Here is a 20,330-nt window from a genome sequence, read left to right as displayed (position 1 = left end):
GAAGGCATGACCTCCTCCCCTGCTATTGAGGGAAGGGGTGGATCCTGTGCCTCACTGGAGGTTTGTAAACTCTAGTAACATCATCTCTGGACCATTGGCGCCAGGCTGGCCTCAGCGAGGGCTGGGCTGTCTGTGCTGACCTTAGCACCCATGGTTCAAGTCTGTCCTAGAAGGAAGTGGACTCCAGTATCCCGGAACAAGACCCTGTGTTGTGCTGTGTGCCTAGGGGAAGCTCTCTCTCTCAGGCCTTGACTTGTTCAACCATCAACAAAAGGGTCTGCCTAGAACATTCTGGGGGCCCTTGGAGTAAGATGCCAGGCAGAGGAAGACAGTGAACAAAGGGGTGGGGGAGAGGAGTGGAGGCAGAAGATCTGCCAGGAATCTGGTCCTGACTAGGGCAGGGGGTGGTGGTAATATGACCCTCTGCCTTCACCTTGCAGGCAGTAATGTGAGTCATTTCCTTATTTCCTTCTTGGCCCCGGGAGGGACTGCCAGGCTTGGGTTTTTCTGTTCCCTTCAAGGAAGAAGCAGCTAGGAAATGGAAAAGTAATATAGTAGGAAGTGAAACAGAGAAGGAGGGGAAGAGTTCTCAGCCCTGGAGTAAGCAGAGGGTGAGAGCCTAAACTCTGCGCTGCTGCTGGGGGTGAGACCTCTGGGATGCTGGACTCCACTGGGCCTTGGAACACAGCTGTCCCAGAGCTGTTTGGCACACTGGGACCAAAAGGAAGTGCAGACAGTGGCAATCCCATTGGGAGATGAAGCTGTGAAATAGCCATCAGAGACTGGGCAGCCATGGGTAGCACTTTGGAGATGCTTTTATTATATTTTGTGACACTGGGGGGGGGTGGCAGGGAGGTGTGACCAAAGGCCTTGTGTGTGCTAGGCAAGTGCTCTACCACTGAACTACACTCACAGCCCCTGCAGGAAATTATTTAAGGTCACGCCTGAGTGTTTCTAAGAAGGCCAAAGGGAGGAAGAGAATTTCAGGACACAGCACCAGCAGGAATGAAGCCCTGATTTAGAAGGACAGTTACCATGTACCCTGGGTAAGGCAGAAATGAACAGCAAGGGCCAAGGCACTGGAGAGGTGCTCCATCAGTGTCGTAGGTCAACGATGCCCTCCAAATATCCATGTCCTGTCCACTGAACCCAAAAGGTTACCTTACACAGCAAGAGGGACTGGGCAGATATACTTAAGTGGAGGATCTTGCTTGAGGCTTAATTAAGATGGGGACTCGATCCTAGGCTACCTAGAATAATCCCAGGGTCTTTTGAAAATAGAGGCAGGAGGGTCAGATTCAAAAGAAAGTTGGAGTTAGACCTGGTGGATCAGGCCTTTAATCCCAGCTACTTAGGTGGCTGTGGCAAGAGGGTCTCAAGACCAACATCTTCCTTGGCTACAGAGTGAGTTCAAGGCCAGCCTGCGTGATCTAGGGAAACCCTGTCTCACAAATAAGGATGTAGTTCAGTTGGTAGACTGCTTGCCCAGTATGCACAGAGCCTCATTTTTTATCTCCAGCACCATGCAAACAAGGTATGGTGGTACATGCCCATAATCCCAGCATTTAGAGGGTAGAGGATCAGAAGTTCAAAAGTCACAGTCAGCCACCTAGGAAGCTAGAGGCTAGCCATGAGACCTTGCCTCAAAAATAAAGTGAAATAAAATAAAATGTAGAGAGAGGGTTCAGGATGCATTTCTACAGTCGGGCACTTGTCTCAAATATGTGAAGGTCTGGATTCCAGCACCACAAAGAGATGTAGTGAGACTCACCTGAGGTGCTGAGAGACTACCAGCTAAGTGACACAAATGGCCCTTGGAGCTAGAAGAGGCCTGGGCACCAGTTCCTCTTGAAGCCTGGAGAGGGGTCACAGCTCTGAGTTCAGCCCTCTCTGATCCAGTTCAGACTCCTGGCTTTCAGAACGGTAAACCGATACATAAACAAACACATGTGCTTTAAGCCCTCAGATTTGTGGTAGCTTGTCACCATCATCGGAGGATTATGGCCTGCTTATTGTGCTTGTTCCTGAACACAGTCCTTAAGTGGCACATGCCTGTAATCCCAGGACTTGGGAGGCAGAGGTAGAATGACTGCCAGGAACTTGAGGCCAGTCTGAGCTATATAGTAAGATCTGGTCTCGAAAGAGCAGTAACAATAATACCCCATCCTGAGCATTTGTGTAGATCATTTTGTCTCCTAGATCTTCTCTTTGCCCTCACTAACCTCTGCTCTGAACCACAGAGTTTCCCCTGGGACTCCTAGCCTTGGCCTTGGCCTCTGGCTGTGTTTAGCCAAAAGGTGTCCATTGGTTGCTCTGGTTATGGGAAGAGAGAAGTAGGCCACTTCTTCCCGGCCCTCTGGTCCGCCTGTCTTTCCCTTTGCAGTTGCACTCTCCATCATGCCAGATCCTAGTGGGCAGCATCTGTGGGATTTTTGCCTCTGGGATCTGCAGGTGTCCTCCCTTTTGCCCCTTCAGCCCTGGAGATGATCACTTCCCTCTATTGCTGGTCTCTGGGTACTTGCACATGCAGTGTGGCCCCTGTGCCCCCACTCACCCCCGCCCCATAGCGCTGCTGGAAGTCCCTTTATAGTGCCTACACTGTACATTGAGTTCCCTATGGGGACTTTGTATGACACAATGAGCAAACATCGTTTCTTTCCTCAGACCTTTTGGGATGAGTGAAGGGTTCTGAGGGCTGACAACCGTCATCAGTCATACGAGGACATTATTATTTTGTCCTTCAATGAACACAGTTCACTAGCTTGTAGGGGACATTAGCCTATTGATGGACTTTGGCTGACCTCTGTGTCCAGAAGAGGCCTTGCTGTGATCCCTGGAAAGAAAGCCTCTGGCCCACAAGGTCACCCATAAGCTCCCCACCTGTAGTAGGAATGGCCTTTGCTGTCATGGCATCCCTTCCATCAGGGACAGGGAGGTCTACTCACTCAGCTCTGTAGTCAGCCAGCTGTTGGTGAGGAGGCAAGGCCATGGAGTCTGGGCCCTTGGGAGGTGGAATTTTGTAATGCTGTCTCCTTCCCAAAGCTGGAACCTGGGGTGTGGAATGACCTGGCCTTCTTGAGCATGTTATCTGATTTAAACCTTGCCACAATCCTTCAAGGCAACTACCAATAGTCCCCTTTGCAAACAAGGAAGGGATGACTCCATGGAAGCTCAGACTAAAACCGCCCTTCTTCCATCACCTCTAATTCCAGTAACACTTATAATAACAGTTTTCAGTGCTTGGCTTTCAGAGACAACACTCCGTTCAAATTTTACACTCTCCCCAGCACGTCCAGTATATAGAAATTCTCATTCACATTTTGCAGATAGGAAATCAAAGTCTAGAGACTGCCTATTGCACAATCTGCCTTCTAAATTTTGACCTTCTACATAACAGTCTCAGAGGGACCCAGAGGACTTCCTATCCCAGTAGCCACACTTACTCTTTTTAGTGTTAGAAATTTAGCAGAGAAGGATTTTATAGGACAGCCATTGTCCCCTCCACCTGTTCAGGGACAGGAACTAGGATGATTGTGGTCTCGCTGGAAACAAAATCTCCTGAAGGTTTCGCCTAGGTGACACACTCTTTATCCCCTTGCAGAGTCTTGCCCGGCAGAGTCTCATCTCTTGGCCCTACTTACCAGCTTCAGAAATGCTTAGACTGTCTCTGGGTGGCATCAGGATACCAAAGAGATCTGGAAGGTTTGAGGGCTGGGGATTTCTGTACTGAGAATCCCAGTTGAACAACTGGAAACTTGTGTGAACACAATGGTCAGGAGAGAGGAAGTGGCTCATCTGTGGTGTGGGGCTTTCAGGGATTGGCCATATTTCTCACTATCCAGGAGCTGTGATGATGCCCTAACCCTGGGGCCCTGTTCATGTTTTGAGATAAATTCAAAAAGTGCCTGCTGTATCTTCCATCAGTCTAAGAATGCCATGAAGATCCCAAATTAGAAGACAAAGAATGCCTCAATGTTGAGCATACTCAGAGCCCAAGATAAGGGACACTTGAGTCCCTGAGAATCCAAGTATGGCTGAACTTAACTAGGCCCTTATAAGGATTTTGGAGGTTTTTGGAGCCTTCATCTCAAGTGGCCATGGTTCAAGGTGTCAGAGACAAGATACCCAGGCCAGAGTCTGGGGACTGAGAGGTGGTTCCTAAAGTCAAGTGACTGGGCATCCGAGTAGGATGGGACAAGGCCCAGTGGTTCTATCAGCTGCTCTCTGGGTTTTCTTTGAGAATCCAAACATAGTCCTAGCTATGGGACCTTAACTTCAGGACCTCCTATTCCCACCAGCTTGATGTTCTTTCCTGTCTAGGTCACACAGCACCACGTCCCTCCAGGAAGCTCAGTCACTCACATACTAGCACCTACCTTATATAGGCTTTTATGTCTGTGGACCCATGGGAAGGTAGGCACAAACCACACCATATACAAAAGCAAGAAGTATGCTGGGAGAAAAGGATTTGAGAAGCTGTGAGAGGCTGTATGGGGAGGGACAGAACTGGCATGCTGCCTGAGTCCTAGGAGGGAGCCGTTGGGAGATGAGGCAAAAACCCCCTTTCCCTTTGTTTCTGTAACCCATCTATCCCTAGGACTTGGCCTCAGAGGGGCTGTAAGACGGACTCAGCCTTGAGTTCTACAAATTACAGGCAGAAGGAAGGCTTTGGGCACCGCTGTGGAGGAAGGAGTGTCTCTGGGGCTCACGGGGACTAGATTCTGGCTTTGTAGCTGAACAGATGTAGGAAATTTGGCACCAGCTAGAGCCCCTCAGTGGGGCATAAGGCCAATGTCTTGGGTTTGTCCTCCCCTGGCCACAGGCATCTTAATCAGGGCCTCACTTAAACCTTAGTAGATTCTAGCCACCAGGTTCTGGCTTTGGGAACTGCTCAGCATCCTGGAGGGCTCTGGGGGATAAGGAAAACTAATAACTCACTCACTCACTCACTCACTCACTCACTCACTCACTCACTCACCCACCCACCCACTCTTCTCTCTCTCTCTCTCTCTCTCTCTCTCTCTCTCTCTCTCTCTCTCTCTCATATTAGTCCCTGATGGCCCTGCATGTAGACATGTACCCGCAGCAGCTCTACAAAGGTGACTTCTGTCAGGTCCTCTCCTCTATGTGGTCTGTGGCCTTCAGTGAGGACAGGGACTGGATTTGGCAGCTAAGTGGAGCCCCAGGGAGGGCCTCTGAGGATGGAATGCTGAGCCCCACCCCAGCCCCCTGAAGACTGTGGACTCCGGCCTAGAGGCCTGGGTCAGGGATGAGGGGCAGGGCGGTGGGCGGAGATAGCTCAGAACATGTAGGGGGTGAGCCTGTGTCCAGTGACTTTGGAGCCTGAGCTCTGTGTGTGGCCTTGGGCAGCTCTCGCCTTCCTACCCCACACTTTGAGCCTCAGCTAGGACAGGGAAGGGATCTCGAGGTACATGCACCCCTCCCCCTTCTCCAGTAATTTCTATATTGTCTTCTTGAGGGCCCATGTTTACAGCTGGGTTTTGTCAATGTGGACATTGGGCAGATGGGAGGGTGAAGCCAATCAGCTATGAGCTGGCCCTTTGGGGCTTTGCCCCTGTTTGTAGCTCAGTTTAGCCCTGAGATCTGTTTCTTGGGGTCCCAGACCTGCTGTTTCCCTGGGGCTGTCTCCTGGCTTGGTTTGTTGCTTGGCTCCCTTCTGAGTCTCCGCTAAGTTCTTCTTGTAGCTCCTGAGCCAGCTAACAGAACATGCCCCCTGCCAGCCCCTCCAACTCTTCTTCTGTCTTCCACCCTCTTACCCTTTCTAGCCATGATGCATCCTAAAGGTTTCTAGTATGTACAGCGCCTGTCCTGTACTCAGAATGCTGGGGTGCCCTTCCTAGCTTTATTCCCTGGGTAAATACAGCCTCAGGCCACCTCCTCCATGCAGTTCTCTGATTGCTACCAGCTCTCAGCCCAGCCTCTGCTTCCCAGCCTGAACATTCTCTGTCCACAAACATTCTGGGTCCAACTCTGCACTAAATCCTAGTGTCCAGGTCTGGAGTCCGGGGAGTGTGAAATCCCCCCCCCTCCCCGTCGCTCAGTCTCCCATACTGAAACTGCTTCTGGTTCTCCTTTCACTTACGAGATTTAAAAACCAACATTCTGTGTTTGCAGTAAGCACCTGAGGTGCTGTGCAAACACAGTCTGTGGTTTAACTGAAAAAAGCCCTTGCTTTTTATCCCAAATAGCCCACCTAACAGCCATCACATTGCTGATCCTACTAAGATTTGATTCTTTGGGACAATGAGATCATCTTTTGTACAGATCCCCAGAGAGAATGCACATACTCCTGAGCAGAGAGCCTCTTAAGTCATGGCTGGCACATTAGGACTCATAGACTGCTGCTACTTACCTCTTCCCACACCCATGGCAGACATTACTAGTCAACCACCATTGTCATTCCTCTGAATATTCAACACAGTTTTCAAGATAGAGACTTCCAATAGGGCCAGATCTTATCTGCAATTTGAAACTGATTTATGCCTAGTCTTTGAGAGCTAGGTCATTCAGACTATCTTTCTGTCTCCAGTGGGGAGGCTCAAGCATCAGGCAGAGGACTCCCACCTGAGGGAGACTTTCAGCCTCCTCTGAGCTTCCTGGCTTTAGCTGGGACTGTGGGGACAATAGTGGGACATCAGAACAAGTTCCATATTTTTGTCTGTTTGAACCTGTCCTATTGCTCATGGGTTTTGTGGTCTTGGGTCTATATTTTCTGTATCTGGGCTTCAGCAGCTGCAACTGTAGTAAGGTAACAAAAGCTAAATCCGAAGATGGGAGGACTAGAAGAAGCAAAGCCCAACACAAGCATGCAGGTGTCTTGCTTGACCTCTGCCTACCTGTCCTCTCTAGTCTAAAGCTGTGCCTTCCACTGGCTGCCTCACAGCTGACCTCATTTCCTGGTCTTGCCTTAGGCTCATCTCCATGCCCCTGTCCTTGCCCCTCCTTAGGGGATAACGTTATTCACCATTGTCTGTCTACCTCTAAGCCCCATTTCTCCCTGCTGGCCTGGCCTGGCCTGTGTATCTTGCCAGGTGTGTGTGTGTGTGTGTGTGTGTGTGTGTGTGTGTGTGTGTGTGTGTGTGTCCCTGGTTAGGTTTAAGAACCATCCTCTGCCACATAGAGATGGGAGACTGAGGCTCAGTTTGCAGGAGCTGTGCTAGACTTCCTATAGTTTCCAGTTCCTACTTTTCCTTCAAGAGGCTCTCTGTAATTTCTTTTCTCAGTGCCAACTTAGATCAGGGTTATGATGGGCTTATTGTATTTCTCCAATAGCAGTAGAACTGGTCTATTAGGGCAGTCCCCAGGACCTGTAGGCTCCTGATTTGTCCTTATACAGGCTACTGTGGTTAAGCCATCTGATGGTCTCTTCTCTAAATTCCAATACGGAGTGCAGCTACGGGGTCAGAAGACTTGCTCTCACTCCTGTCCCCATTCCACTTTATGTGACCTCAGAATATCTGCTTAGCCTCTCTGGACCTCAGAGGTTCCATCAGCCACTCTGGAATTATTTATGTCAACTGAGGGATGCTAAATAGTTGATAAAAGCAACTAGAAATGGTCCACTCAGCCGGGGGCTTGAGTTTTTGCTGGGATGCTGGTTTGTATCTGCCGTCTCTGAGGCAGCTGTGCCACTGTGAGTCATCTAACTTTGAGAGAAAATAGTGTGGCCCTTCAGGCTTCCTGCCCCATGTCCGGCCCTTGTTTGGCTGCACAATGGTTGGGCTGAGACTACAGGGTGGGCAGCTTAACCCCTTCAAGGTATCGGGAGCTTCTTCCAGCTTCGAGCTCTGAAATTTAGGATTGGCAGGGTTCCCCTGAGGCCCAGCTGCTCCTTTCCCCTTGGGGTCACCACATATTCTCCAGTCCAGAGATGGCTGGGCTCAGACCAGATGCAGGAGAGTTTTGTGACTCTCTTGCCCTCCTGAAGACAGCTAATTGTTCTGGGCTGTCACAAACCTTCCTACTACTCAGCCTCCATGCCCTGCTCTAAAGAACCTAGGGCCCACCAGCCTCCCAGATCCTCCAATCTTTCTGTGTGTCCCTGTCACCTGTTCTTGGAGCCTTGCCTGCCTACCTCATTCTTCCAGGGGTAGGTAACAAGGTAACAAGAGCCTGGGTGCAGGTGGCTGAGTATACTGGCCTCTCGCTTCAGCTCTTCCTTTCATATGCTGGGGACTACCCCCTGACAGTAGGTAAGGAGGGGATTTGTACCTGTGCTTTAGGATTCTAAATCTTTGTGCTATTCACAGCCACCTACTGCTCTGGGACAGTGGGGAAATCCATCCCTGATCCCCTGGCTATCTGCCTCTCACTATGAGCCATTTGCCCCCAGAGACGAAGGTGTAAATCACTTGTAAGGACTGTGAGTCTGTTTCTTCCATTTCATGTTCTAGAAGCCAGAGACCTTGGGTAACCACAGGTGCCAAAACCAGCCTGTGCTGTGGAAAGTGAGCTCTAGGTTCAAATCTTCATCCTCACTTGTCCCCAAAGCTCAGTTGCTCAGTACAGAGATAATCTATCTACTTCCTTGGGACTGGCTAGCAAGCCCAGGAAACCATTGTTTTAGGGTATTCTTTCTGCATATACCATCTCTATGTCTCACCACAGATTGTGAATGAAATTTCACCTAAAATTTCCTCTCCTAATGAAGGTTTGGAAACCTTAGGTAGCCATCCCAAGGCCACAAGGAAGTGAGTAGGCTGGGATCAGTGCTGAGGGTCACTGTCTCTAAGCTAGGCTTTTGGCTCAGAGGTCCTTGTCTCTAGGGCTTCCCAGGGACTTTGCTGAGCTACTTGGCCTCATGAGCTATAGGCCCTGAGTATCTGGTATTGGGGAAGAAACGGCAGGTTGCCTTCCTGCCTGTGGCTGCCAAAACACAAATCAGCCCCATGAGTCTGGGGTAGATGAGGGAAGAGATTTCATAAACAGGGCCCCAAGTGCCCAGAGAGGGCCCTTACAATGCCCATCCTGAAAGCGAAAGACACTGACTGAGGCAATGAGTGCCCCTTTCAGCCCTCCAAATCCCACCCCAGCTCCTTGAGGAGTTGTGGGTGGGGACAATAGGGGGTTAAGTCAGACTTGGTGAATCTTCTCCTTTAGCTCTGTCCGTTGGGCAGAAGGCAGAGCTATTCCTGATAGACAGGGAAGCACAGAGCTATTGTTTGCCCATTCCATATAAAACAGATCCCACTCAAATCCAAAACCCAGACCAATCCTCTGCCCTAGCATGCTGAGTGACCCTGGGAATACTGTCCTCTTTGAACCTATTATCCACAGAAGTTTCAGGTGCCTGGAGTCTCACTAAGTGAGACAGTTAAGATCAAGAGTCTTTCTCCCACACTGGCTCTGAGTTACCTGTGTGTCCTTGTACGTTAAGAGGTATATATTCCTTAGCCCTACTGTGGCCCCAGAGGAGACTGAGGCCCTGGAGAGACTGTTGTCCCCTGGGAGTCCTGCAGTGACCACCCTCCTTTATGTTCAAGCCAGGACTCTCCTAGTTTGGGCTCAACAGGACAGGAGAAGAAGGAGGTTTGGGAGCCTCACTTACCGTGTCTGTCAGCTGAAGACTCTCCACTCCTCAGACAGTCTGTTCAGGGCTGAGCTTTGTGTAGAGCTCCGCTGATTGCCTCAGGAGGGGAGAGGGGAGCCACACCCAGCCTGAGAGGGAGGCAGGTTTTCCAACTGGCCCTGGCCTACTTCCCCTCGGGATGGTTTCCTGTTATTTTTCCTTTGTGAGCTGCCTGCAGATAGGCAAGCCCTATGGTGGGCGGCCTCAGCCTGGTCAGCCTCTGTGGAGGAGGCCTTGGACCTGCCTCGGGTACTACACTCACACCTCAGTTCCAGGTCTCACCCAGTGGTTCTGAGTCTAGCACTGGCTGTGGGGCCCTGGGCTTTTTCCAGAGCCTTCAGCCATACCCTGAAGGCAGGTGTCATAACCCCTTTACAGCCCTGAAAGCTGAGGCTTAGTGGGTCTGAGGTACTCCCAGCTGACACAGTAACCAAGACAGACATCCAGCAACCTCAGTCTCTCCGTAGAGCTGGCTCTCCACAGTGATTCCATGGTATGGTGGGATGAAAAGGGGGCTGTGGAGGCCTCAGGGCGGAGGCGGCTTTGAAATGGGGCTGATTGTTCCTTCTAGTACTGGAGTACCTGTTGGCTTCTTCTGGGCAGGGTGGTGTCGGTTTCCTTTCTAAGGCACCAGCCTGAGTCAGTTGGTGGGTACCATGTCACGTTATGAATATTGGGTAAAGTCACAGAGATGTAGCTTTACTTCTGATGTGACAGTGGGCCAGTCAGGGCTCTGTACCTTGGTTTATTTATTTGTAAAATGGGCTCAGTCATAGGCTTGAATCAGCAAAAGAGAAACTTAGAAGACAGTGAGGCAGAAGGTAGACCAGAGTCCCTCAGAATCAAGAAGTTGGAGAGAAGAGGTCAAGATTCTGTTCATTCATTATGTAGTGGGTTAGTAAAATTTTCAGGGTACTGGTCCAGACTGACTTGTCATCTTACAAAGCAAGCCCCCGGAATGTACCCAGGTTTCTTTATGGGTAAAAGTTTAAGATGTCACCAACTTGTCCTGTTATACGGTGAGGCAAAGGGAGACCATAGGACAGCAGGCCTTTGCCAGGTTGTTGATGGAAGTTTCTGTTCTACTCAGTCCTGCAGCCATTCAGTCCCAAATAAATACACAGAGGCTTATATTAATTATAAATTGTTTGGCCTTCGGCTCAGGCTTCTTATTAGCCAGCTCTCTCTCTTAATTATTAACCCATTTCTATTAATCTGTATATCTTCATGTGGTCTTGGCTTACTGGTGATGCCCGGGTGTCTTGCTCTCTCCACAGCTACATGGCATCTCTTTGACTCCACCTACTACCTTTCTCTGTCCCTGTTTGGATTTCCTGCTTGGCTAAATCCTGCCTGTCCATTGGTCGAAACAGCTTTCTTCATCAACCATTAAGAGAGAAACATATATTTACAGCATACAGAAGGACATCCCCCCATCACCAGGCATTCATGACTGGATGGAGAAAGCATAGAAGGGGTAGTGGAATGGATTTTCTGTTGGGGTAGGTGGTTTTGGAGATGCCTATTAGACACCAAGTAGAGACATGGGGTTGGTAAGTGGAGATGGGTGACACCCAAAGAGGAGCCAATTGGTCCATGGGAATAGACCAGCTTGTGGGTAGGGAGGGCTCATTCTCTGAAGTTTGGAGGTCCATTATAGATGGTTCTGTAATAAAGGGGCTGTGGAAGCTTCTGAGGTCACTAGAGTGGATGGCTGAGTCACCCCTGGTAAGGGTGTGACTAGGACAGCTCCCGATACTGGATTTGAAAAATGAGATCATAGACTTGAATATAGCAGGTTAAACAAAACTGATTGGAGGGGATAGTCAGGGTGAGGGTTGGGGGGGACAAGGAAGCAAAGTCAGTGTAGCCAATCATTCCCTCCAGGTTCCCAGAGAATTGGGCTGGAACAGAGAGGCATGGAGATGGAGCCTCACCTTCGATGGAGTATTTGTGTCCTGAAGCCATGTGAAGACAGATGATGACATAAGAGTAAGGAGGGCAGTCTCTGCCAGGGCAACTGTCCCAGGGGCTGTGGGCTGTTCTGAGTTCTGAGCAGGATCCATAACATTGAACCACTGTTTGTGTGTGTGTGTGTGTGTGTGTGTGTGTGTCAGAGAGAGAGAGAGAGAGAGAGAGAGAGAGAGAGAGAGAGAGAGAGTGTGTGTGTGTAACAAGCAAACAATAGCTCCATATTTTCCTCTCTGCCAGGATCAGTCTGTCCCTTAATCTTAGGGTGTGCTAGCCCAGCATAGCCTACTGTCCTGTGAGGGCTGCCTGTCCTGGTGGTCTGTATACTGAAGGGACACATCTGCCAGGGCAGCCTTTCCACTGGGTCTCATACTCAGCACTGGCAGGCCACCAAGGTCAGGGCCTGTCCTGCCACCATAGCCAACTCCTTTTGTACTCTAGTGGTTATGTCTGCCCTGAATCCCTGAAGCCATCATCATCATCTGTAAACAACAGACAGACAAGCCTCGAGGGTACCCAGGGCTCCAGCGATGTCAGTGCAGGTCTCCATAGCAGAGGAAGTTCAGACCCCAAAAGGCCAGGCTAAGGTTCCTGTGGTTCTCTTGACTGATTTCATGAACTTCCTGACCCCTGCTTCAAGCCTATAGGAGGCTAAGAGGGCAACAGGAGGGCATGAGCACGGGAAGTAGCACTGGAGGGACCGGAGGCTGATGGGAAAGCAGGGGATACGGTGGTCTGCTGGAGCAGAGCAGGAGAAAGCTGGAAGAGGAAGGGGTGTAAGGGTAGGCTGTGAGGGGCCAGGGGATGCCTGCCTAGCCTGACCAGGGAAGGGGGTCCTGTGTGAGGAGCTGCAGGCTGTCGGGCTGGAAGGTCTTGAGCCAGATCCTGTCTATGTGACCTAGAGCAGTTGATTGGCTTCTCTGGGCCACCTTCCTCTCCCCTGGAAAGGCCCTCAGGTCGTACTTTTCAGGACTGGAAGGAGGGTCAAATGCACATTGGAAATCATTGACCCTAGAAGGCACACTGAGCATGTGCTGTGTGTGAGTGTGGTCTCTGGGGCAGGAATGGTGGTTCAGTGGGCAAGAGTACTTGTTGCTCTTCCAGAGGACCTGGGTTCTGTTCCTAGAACCCATATGGCCACCAGCGATTGTCTATAACTCTAATTCCACAGAATCTGATGCCATCTTCTGGCTTCCTTCTGTACTGCATGACATGGTGCACAGATGGAGATGGAGGCAAAATCCCCTCCACACACATAAAATAAAAAGAAACGCTTTGTCTTCTTAATAAATGAGCCTGGTCCTCAAGCCTCCTGCCTCAGAATCACTGGGAGGGTAGAGGGGTTGGAAATGCAGATTCCTTGGCCTCACCTGAGGTGGGTGGAGACAATGCCTAGAGATGGAACCACAATACCTACAGGCTTCCAGCCCCCTAGGCCTTGTGGCTGAGGGCTCATATCTGAGGACCGTAGCCTCCCTGAGTACTGCTGCTGCCTAGAGCGCTTCCTTCAGTTCCCAGGACAAGCCCTGGGGTTAGCCGTTGTTAGCCTTGCTACACAGATGGGGAAACTAAGCCTGGGAATTAAGTGCTATCTGAGGTCTGAGAGCTCACTGGTGCAATGCCAATTCCGAAACAGGCCTTCATCTCCACAGGCCTTCATCTCCACAGGGAAGCTCTTTACCCAGCAGGCTTTCCTGCCTTGCGACAGTGTGTTAGCAGAACTCTTCCGGGTTTCTCTGTCTATAAAAATTTCTAATCTTCTGTCAATAAAAATTTCCCACAGTCCTGGGCATCCAACTTTGGGGCAGGAAGGCGATGACTTTGACCTCATCACGGGTGGCTGTTGTAAAGCCATGTGACGTCCACCTTCTGGGATCTGCCCATGCTCTTCATCCATCTCCTTCATTCCTTTCTCTTTTGTTTGCAGAGCTGCTTGATCGCTCTGATTTCATCTCCTCTGTGGCTGCTTTAGGATTCATGACCTCACTCCCCGGTTCGTCTTTCTTCTCCTGCCCACATGTGTGTCACAGTTGTGTTGTCCTGGTGTGGAACATAGATGGGGTTCTCCCTAAATGAGGACTTGGAGCTGTGCGTGCATCAGACCAGGGTTGGGGCAGTGAGGGCGGATCTACAGCTTCCCCAGCAGCCTGTCCCATGCTCCACTCTGCCTGTGTGCATTCAGCAGAGGGGCTCACAATACCCCTCCCATCCCTTCCCAGCCCAGTGCTCCCTTGACCAGCTGTGTCTTGCTATGGCCACATTACTGTGAGTTCTTTTTCTTCCCCCTTCCTTTTTTTTTTTTTTTTTTTTTTTTTTTTTTTTTTTTTTTTTTTTTCAGGTTTTGTCCTGTAGCCCAGGCTGGGCACAAACTCATGATCTTCCTGCCTCAGTACCTTCCTAATACTGAGCTCACAGGTTTGCACTAGTTGTGCCTGGCTCTTGATTCCTTTTGGTTTTGTGTTGTTTTTGCCAGTGTGGCATAAACTACCTGATACTTCAACTGGAGCTGAGTGTCACGGAGGACACATGAAGTCACGTGGCACCAAACAACGCTATGGGCTGTCTGCAGTCAGATCTGGTTGCTGAAAAATTTTCCCATTTTTTTCCTCTTCTTCATATAGATGCTCTTGATAACAAAGGCAACTCTGAGGTTCCTATTTGAGTCCTACTGTGTGCCATCTGGGTCCTAGGCTTTATATCTTATATCTGACATGATGGCCATGAGAGCATGGGATGGCTCTCTAACCTTTTCATGACATCAAGTGATGGCCCCATGTAACTGTGCCTAGCTCCAACTGAGCTCCTTTCTGTATGTCTTCACGGCCTTGCTGAACACTACAGGTAAGTCCAGGGCAGCTACTCCTGCTTCCTGCTTCTCTGCCTTTGCCCAGGCTGTCCTTCTTCTCTAGGATGCTCTTTCTTCCTCATTGTGCCAACCCAGGCCCTCCCAACTCTTCAACACCCAGCTCAAATGCACCATCTTTATCCAGCCTACCAGACTCCCAGCCCCACTACCTGGAAAACTCCTGCCACACTCCAGTCACTCCATCTGTTCAGTGGTAAAGCCTGCGGCCAGTGATCTATGATGGTTAATCTTCATCGGCAACTTGGCTAGATTTGAATTACCTAGGAAAGACAGCTCTGGATGTGACCATGAGGGGCTTTCCAGAGAACTTTCATTGAGGAGAAAGATTCACCTTGAATATGGGCAGCACCAGTCTATGGGCTGGATAAAAAGGGGAAGGGAGGGGCACGCTAAGCACCAGTCTGCATCTCTCTGCTTCCGGACTGCACCTGTCTTCTCCGCCATGAGGGACTGTGGCCCCTCAAACCCTTGCTTACTTTGGTTGCTTTTGTCATGAATTTTATTTAGCATAGTGGTAAGAAAAGTCACTAACACAGGCTCTTTCCCCAGGAGTCCTCACAACCTCTCAGAGTGTGAGTGCCACCTATATGCCTAGATGGGGGAGGTAGAGTTCAGAGAGGCTGATTGATTTGCACAAAGTCTCCTCTTGAGTAGCAGAGCCAGGATCCCAACTTTCATTGTTGTGTTTGGAGTTCAGTATCCCCTGTGAAGTGCCATGAGACTCCCAGTACCCTGTCATCGTTTGTGTTTTCATCTCATTAAAAACAAAACAAACAAACAAACAAACAAACAAAACACCCAATGATGCCCAAGACTTTCCTAGCTCTGTGCCAGGCATGGGAGATACCCAGATGAGCATGAGCCATATGGAAGGGACCCAGGCTGGTGACAGGGAATGTGCCTTCATGCTGGGCATTGTCAGAGAGGTGACCTGATGTCCCACAAGCTGCTTTGAAACCATGGACCAAACTCAAGAGTTTCTGTTTTAAGAAAATTACTCTGTCTAGGTGTAAGTATCCCATGGGGTGATCTCGTGTGTGTGTGTGTGTGTGTGTGTGTGTGTGTGTGTGTGTGTGTGTGGTGGCGTGGGGTGGAGTGGGAGCTGGGGGCCATCTGAATCGGTGACAGGAGAGGCCAGCTGCTGTGGCAGTCACAGAAGCCTGAGGAGGAAGAGGGGTGCTGGGCAGCCTGTCTTAAGCCAGGAAGGAACAGAGTGGGGACTGCATTCCTGATGGTGAGAACAATGCAGGTTAGAAGGCTCCTGGGGGCCAAGGGGGGCTAATTTTGCCTAGAGCACTTTCCCAGCTGTCTTGCTTGCTTTCTCTTAGACATCCTAGCAATGCTGTTTGGGAAGTACTGCTAGAGGACCAAGGACCTTGAAGCTGGAACAGCCAGTCTGAAAGGGCTCAGCATGGAGCCTGACAAGGACTTGTTCTGATTGCCCTTATCTTCCATTTAGCTTCATCTAGCAGATCCCAGACCAGCCATAGAGTTTTTGCCTCCTTTCTAGTTTCCTTTCTGTACAATGCGGTGATTGTGTGCCTTCCTCAAAGGGTGTTGGGAGGAGTTAGAGAGATTTATGCAAAGTATATAGTAGTTATTCAGTAAGCATCGACAATAAGCCAGCAGAGAGGTTAATGGAAGCAACCGTGAGTATGTACAGAGGTATGATTGATTGTGTGTGTGGTATTTGTCTAATGATGTGAGACCAAGCGTGGAATGTGCATGACATTCCTGTGGATGTGTCCTGTGTGCAGTATTTGGAGTGCAATGGTGCACTGAGTGGTATAGCTGGGCCCAGGGAGGTCAAACCCTTGAGCATCTCCCTCCTCCACATTCTGGAATTCCAGCCCACTTACAGAGCCCCCTGCACCCCATCTCCTACACAGGCCCAGAAATGGTGAGGCATTGCTTGGGGTAGCCCAGCAGCTGGGCAGGACTGCATGGGACTAAGGACCAGCCTTCCTGTCTGGATGGCAGGCCTGAGTCTGGCAGACCTTGGTGCCCGGAAGCTGAACCTTCCTGTCTCTAGGCCCCACATTCCCTTCCCGCTCAGTCAAAGCATCCTGGAGAACAATGGGTAGGAGCCTTCCCCATCCGTGGGGCAGGAAGGTGGGCCCGGCCTGGCCAGCTTGATGGGGCAAACAGACCTGGGTCCTTCACCAGTTTCTCATCTAAGTGAACTCTCCAGGTCTGTATTCAACTTTCCCCAGGCCCTCAGTGCAGTGTTCAATACTGCTGGTGGTCTGAGGCCAGCCGTTTGAGCGCAGTGCAGCCAGGGAGAGGCAGTGTGCGCTGGTCCTGAAAGGGCAGCTGTTAGAGAGAGCCCAGATTGGTTGGAACCAAATCCTCCTGGTATGGGACTTGGGGACTCCCCATGGTCCCACCTTTTATTCCACTGATGCTGTTGGGGAAACAGAAATAGTTCCTTTCCTCCCACATGGTACACTTGGTTTCCATGAACTTGTAATAACCTAACGAGAGGGCTTCTCCAGGGCAGAGGGTATCAGTGAAAGAGAGCAGCTGACCCTTAATTAGAGTCTTCTTGATTTCAGGATCTACCCTGGTGGTGCGTAGCACCTTTACTTCACTCTACATTGTGAAATGACTGACTCCAGACCTCACAGGCAACTCATTAAGTAAGAGCTTTCTAAGAACTCCATAAACTGTGATGAAGACTCTCTCCTCCCTGGCCTGGCCTGTTCTTCCTGTAACTGTACAGATGACAAAGTATGTGTGTGTGTGTGTGTGTGTGTGTGTCGGGGGGGGGGGTAAGGGGGACTTGAAGCAGCATGAATGGAGGAGGCAAGGTGAAAGCACAGAAATGCTGTGGGGGCCCGGATTCCTTGGGGGAATAGTCAAGTCAAATGAAAAGGAAGCAGGGGTCTTTGGTCTGGACCAATGCCCCACAGCGTGGAATTATTTCTGCTCCCCTCCTCCACTCCCTATCTGAGATCCTGGCTTCCTCTGGGATTCCCCTGCCTAGGTCAGAGACAACGTCTCTCAGATCAGTGCTTTCCCAACAAGCACAATGCTCTTAGGTCACAGGGCGTTTGCACAGGCCACTTCCACTGCCCACTGCCTGGAATTCCACTCCTAGTCTCTCTCTCTCTCTCTCTCTCTCTCTCTCTCTCTCTCTCTCTCTCTCTCTCTCTCTCAGCACTCTCAAACTACATACTGATCCCCAGTACTTAACCTCCTGAAGACACATCCCTTAGCAATGGCTGCCATTTCTCTCTCCCCTAGCCCCTGATGATAATCTTTCTGTCACAATGAGTTTTCACACAATTGGAGTCATGTTTATGAGATGGTGTTTTGTGACTGACTTCTTTTACTCCATGCAATGTTTTCAAGGACCATATATGATATAGCATGCATCAGAACCCCTACATTTCCATGGCTGTGGCTTGTTCACCATATGGGTCTACCCTATTTGGGTTGATCCATTCATCAGCTGATGGACATCTGGGTCATGTCTGCCCTTTTGCCATTGCAAATAAGGCTGCTGTGAACATTGCTGTACAGTGTTCTGTGTGAACATTTGTAATTCTCCCAGGTCTATAGATCTAAGAATGGATCTACTGAATCACAGAACTGACAACTCCATCTAGAATCTTTGCAGGATTTGTCAAACCATTTCCCCAAAGGTGAGGGTATGTTTCCCCGATTCTCTGCGTCTTCACTACTGTAGGTTGTTACCTGTCTTTTTGATTGGACTTCTCCTGGTGGGTGTGAAGTCTTGTTTCATTGTGATTTCGATTTGCATTTCTCTAGTGACTTTTCATATGTATGGGCCATATTATAGCGTCTCTGGGAAAAGTCTACTCAAATTATTTGCCTTTTAGAATCTTAATTGGGTTGTTTGTTCTCTTGTTTCTGGATGCTAAGAGTTTATAGGGGCTGGGAAGTTAGCTCCTTGGTGGAGTGCTTGTCTAGCTAGCATGTGCAAAGCCTTAATTAAACTATTAGCACTGGAAAAAGTGTGTTGTTTTTGTTTTTAAGTATCACCAAATATGTGATTATAAGTACTTTTAACCAAACTGATTTCATTGATGGTGTCTCTGAAATACAAAGGCTTTTAGTTCTAATAAGTCCAATTTATCTATATTTTCTGTATTTTGATATTAAGAGGGGAAAGAAATTTTATTTTAAATATTTTAAAATATTCCCATTTCAGTTTTGTGGCTGAGTTCTTACTAACAGCAACAACAAAAAAGAGATAAACATTCAAGTTTATTTACTGTGATTTTTACATGATGACAAACAATAGGAGCCAAGGACATAGGGAAACCAGAGTGTTTTATGCTGACCTTTGCCAGAGTATAGCTGTGGGAACTTTGGTGGACAAGGAGTTGTAAGCCAAGGGTAATAAGCTGAGGGTGTCCCTCGAAGCCTGTGTATTCAGATTCCTTTCTGTGTGTCTGTAAGAATTCAGGCCTTATGCTGGCCTGCCCCTGTCACCTGGCAGAATACACTCAGGCAGTACCCTGGTCAACCCAGGATTCCGTGGTTTCCTAGTCTGCACGCAGGTGCAAAGGACCCCTTTAAAAGAAAGACCCCCCCCCCACTTACCCTCTTTCCACTCCTCTTTCCCACTGTTTCTCTACAGCCGACTCGACTTTTCCTGTCTCCCTCGTCTTTTCTGTCCTGTTTGTCTCTGTGTCTCTTTACCACTTTTCTCTTTCCTTCCCCCCCTCCCCTTTCTAATAAAACTTCTCACTTAAGCTCTATCTGCCTGGTATGTTTGTCCCCTGCCTTGCCTTGGTCACCCTCACCTGCCATAGAATCCTCCAAGGTTCCCCTCTAGCTTTATCATAACGTAACAGTCTCTACATCTCCTGAAACAACAGCCTCCTAAATTTATTCTGTGTACAAGGAGGACACTTCTTTTTGTTATTTTTGAGACAGAATTTCCCTATATGGCCCAGGCTGGCCTTAGTTCTTGATCCTTCTGCCTTGACCTCCCAAGTGTTGGGATTATAGCCTTGTTCCACCAGGCTGGGCTCAGGAGGGGAGATCTTGCGAAGGATCTAATGACCTATTCAGGTAGAAGACTGGATAGACTTTCTCATCTTTCAAATGCCAGGGTTCCATATTTTGAGGTATAGTATCCAACCTAAGAAGCCATTAATTAGTTCAAGGAAATGAGGGAAGGCTGTTATGTAGATTGTGGTCTGTTCTCAGTGTGGTCACCTAGGCTGCCATGAATGGCTGGTTTAGAGCTGGAGCCAACTTTGTGGTCCTGAACCTGTGACTTGCCCTAAATGCTTGGTTACCACCAGACATTCGCTTGAATTATTGGGCACCCAGGCAGCATTACAATAGGAGAAAAGGTAGAAATAAAACAACACAGCCTCCTTTGGGGTGTCTCAGCACCTCGAATTCCATGCACGTGTGTTCCAAAACTTTTCATCTCTCTAAGGTAGTTCTTGAACCTTGGTTTGGTCGCCAACATTAGCAAATCCTGCAGGCCCTCCAGGCTTGGGCACCCGGCTCCCAGGAAATGAGTGACTCTATCCTTGAGCTGTAGTGGAATTGTAAAGGGATACCTCCTGTCCCCAGCACTAGGAAGGGGAGGCATATCTAGACATTCTGACCTAACTGGCCTGGAGTGGCTGGACTTCGTTAGTTTTAAAGCTCCTGGGGGTCTTAGTGTCCACCCTGAGCTGGATCACTGCTTTAGGAGGGGGTGCCTGGTCGGGAAACAATATCTCTGAGTGAAGGATGGCACCATAAAGGAAGGTGCGAGAGTCCTGCATGCTGACCTTCCTCTTCTTACTATCCCTTTATTTACTGCGAACCCCTCTGAGATCCCGCAGGAGTTCATTTTGGAGAAGAAAAATATTTGAGGTCGCCATCTAGCGGCCAGTGTTGAGACAGACGTTTCCGAGAGGAGTCTAGTGT

This window comes from Cricetulus griseus, chromosome 3 (assembly GCF_003668045.3).
Source record: "Cricetulus griseus strain 17A/GY chromosome 3, alternate assembly CriGri-PICRH-1.0, whole genome shotgun sequence".
NCBI classification, from domain to species: Eukaryota; Metazoa; Chordata; class Mammalia; order Rodentia; family Cricetidae; genus Cricetulus; species Cricetulus griseus.
Note: the sequence above shows the minus strand (reverse complement) of the source record.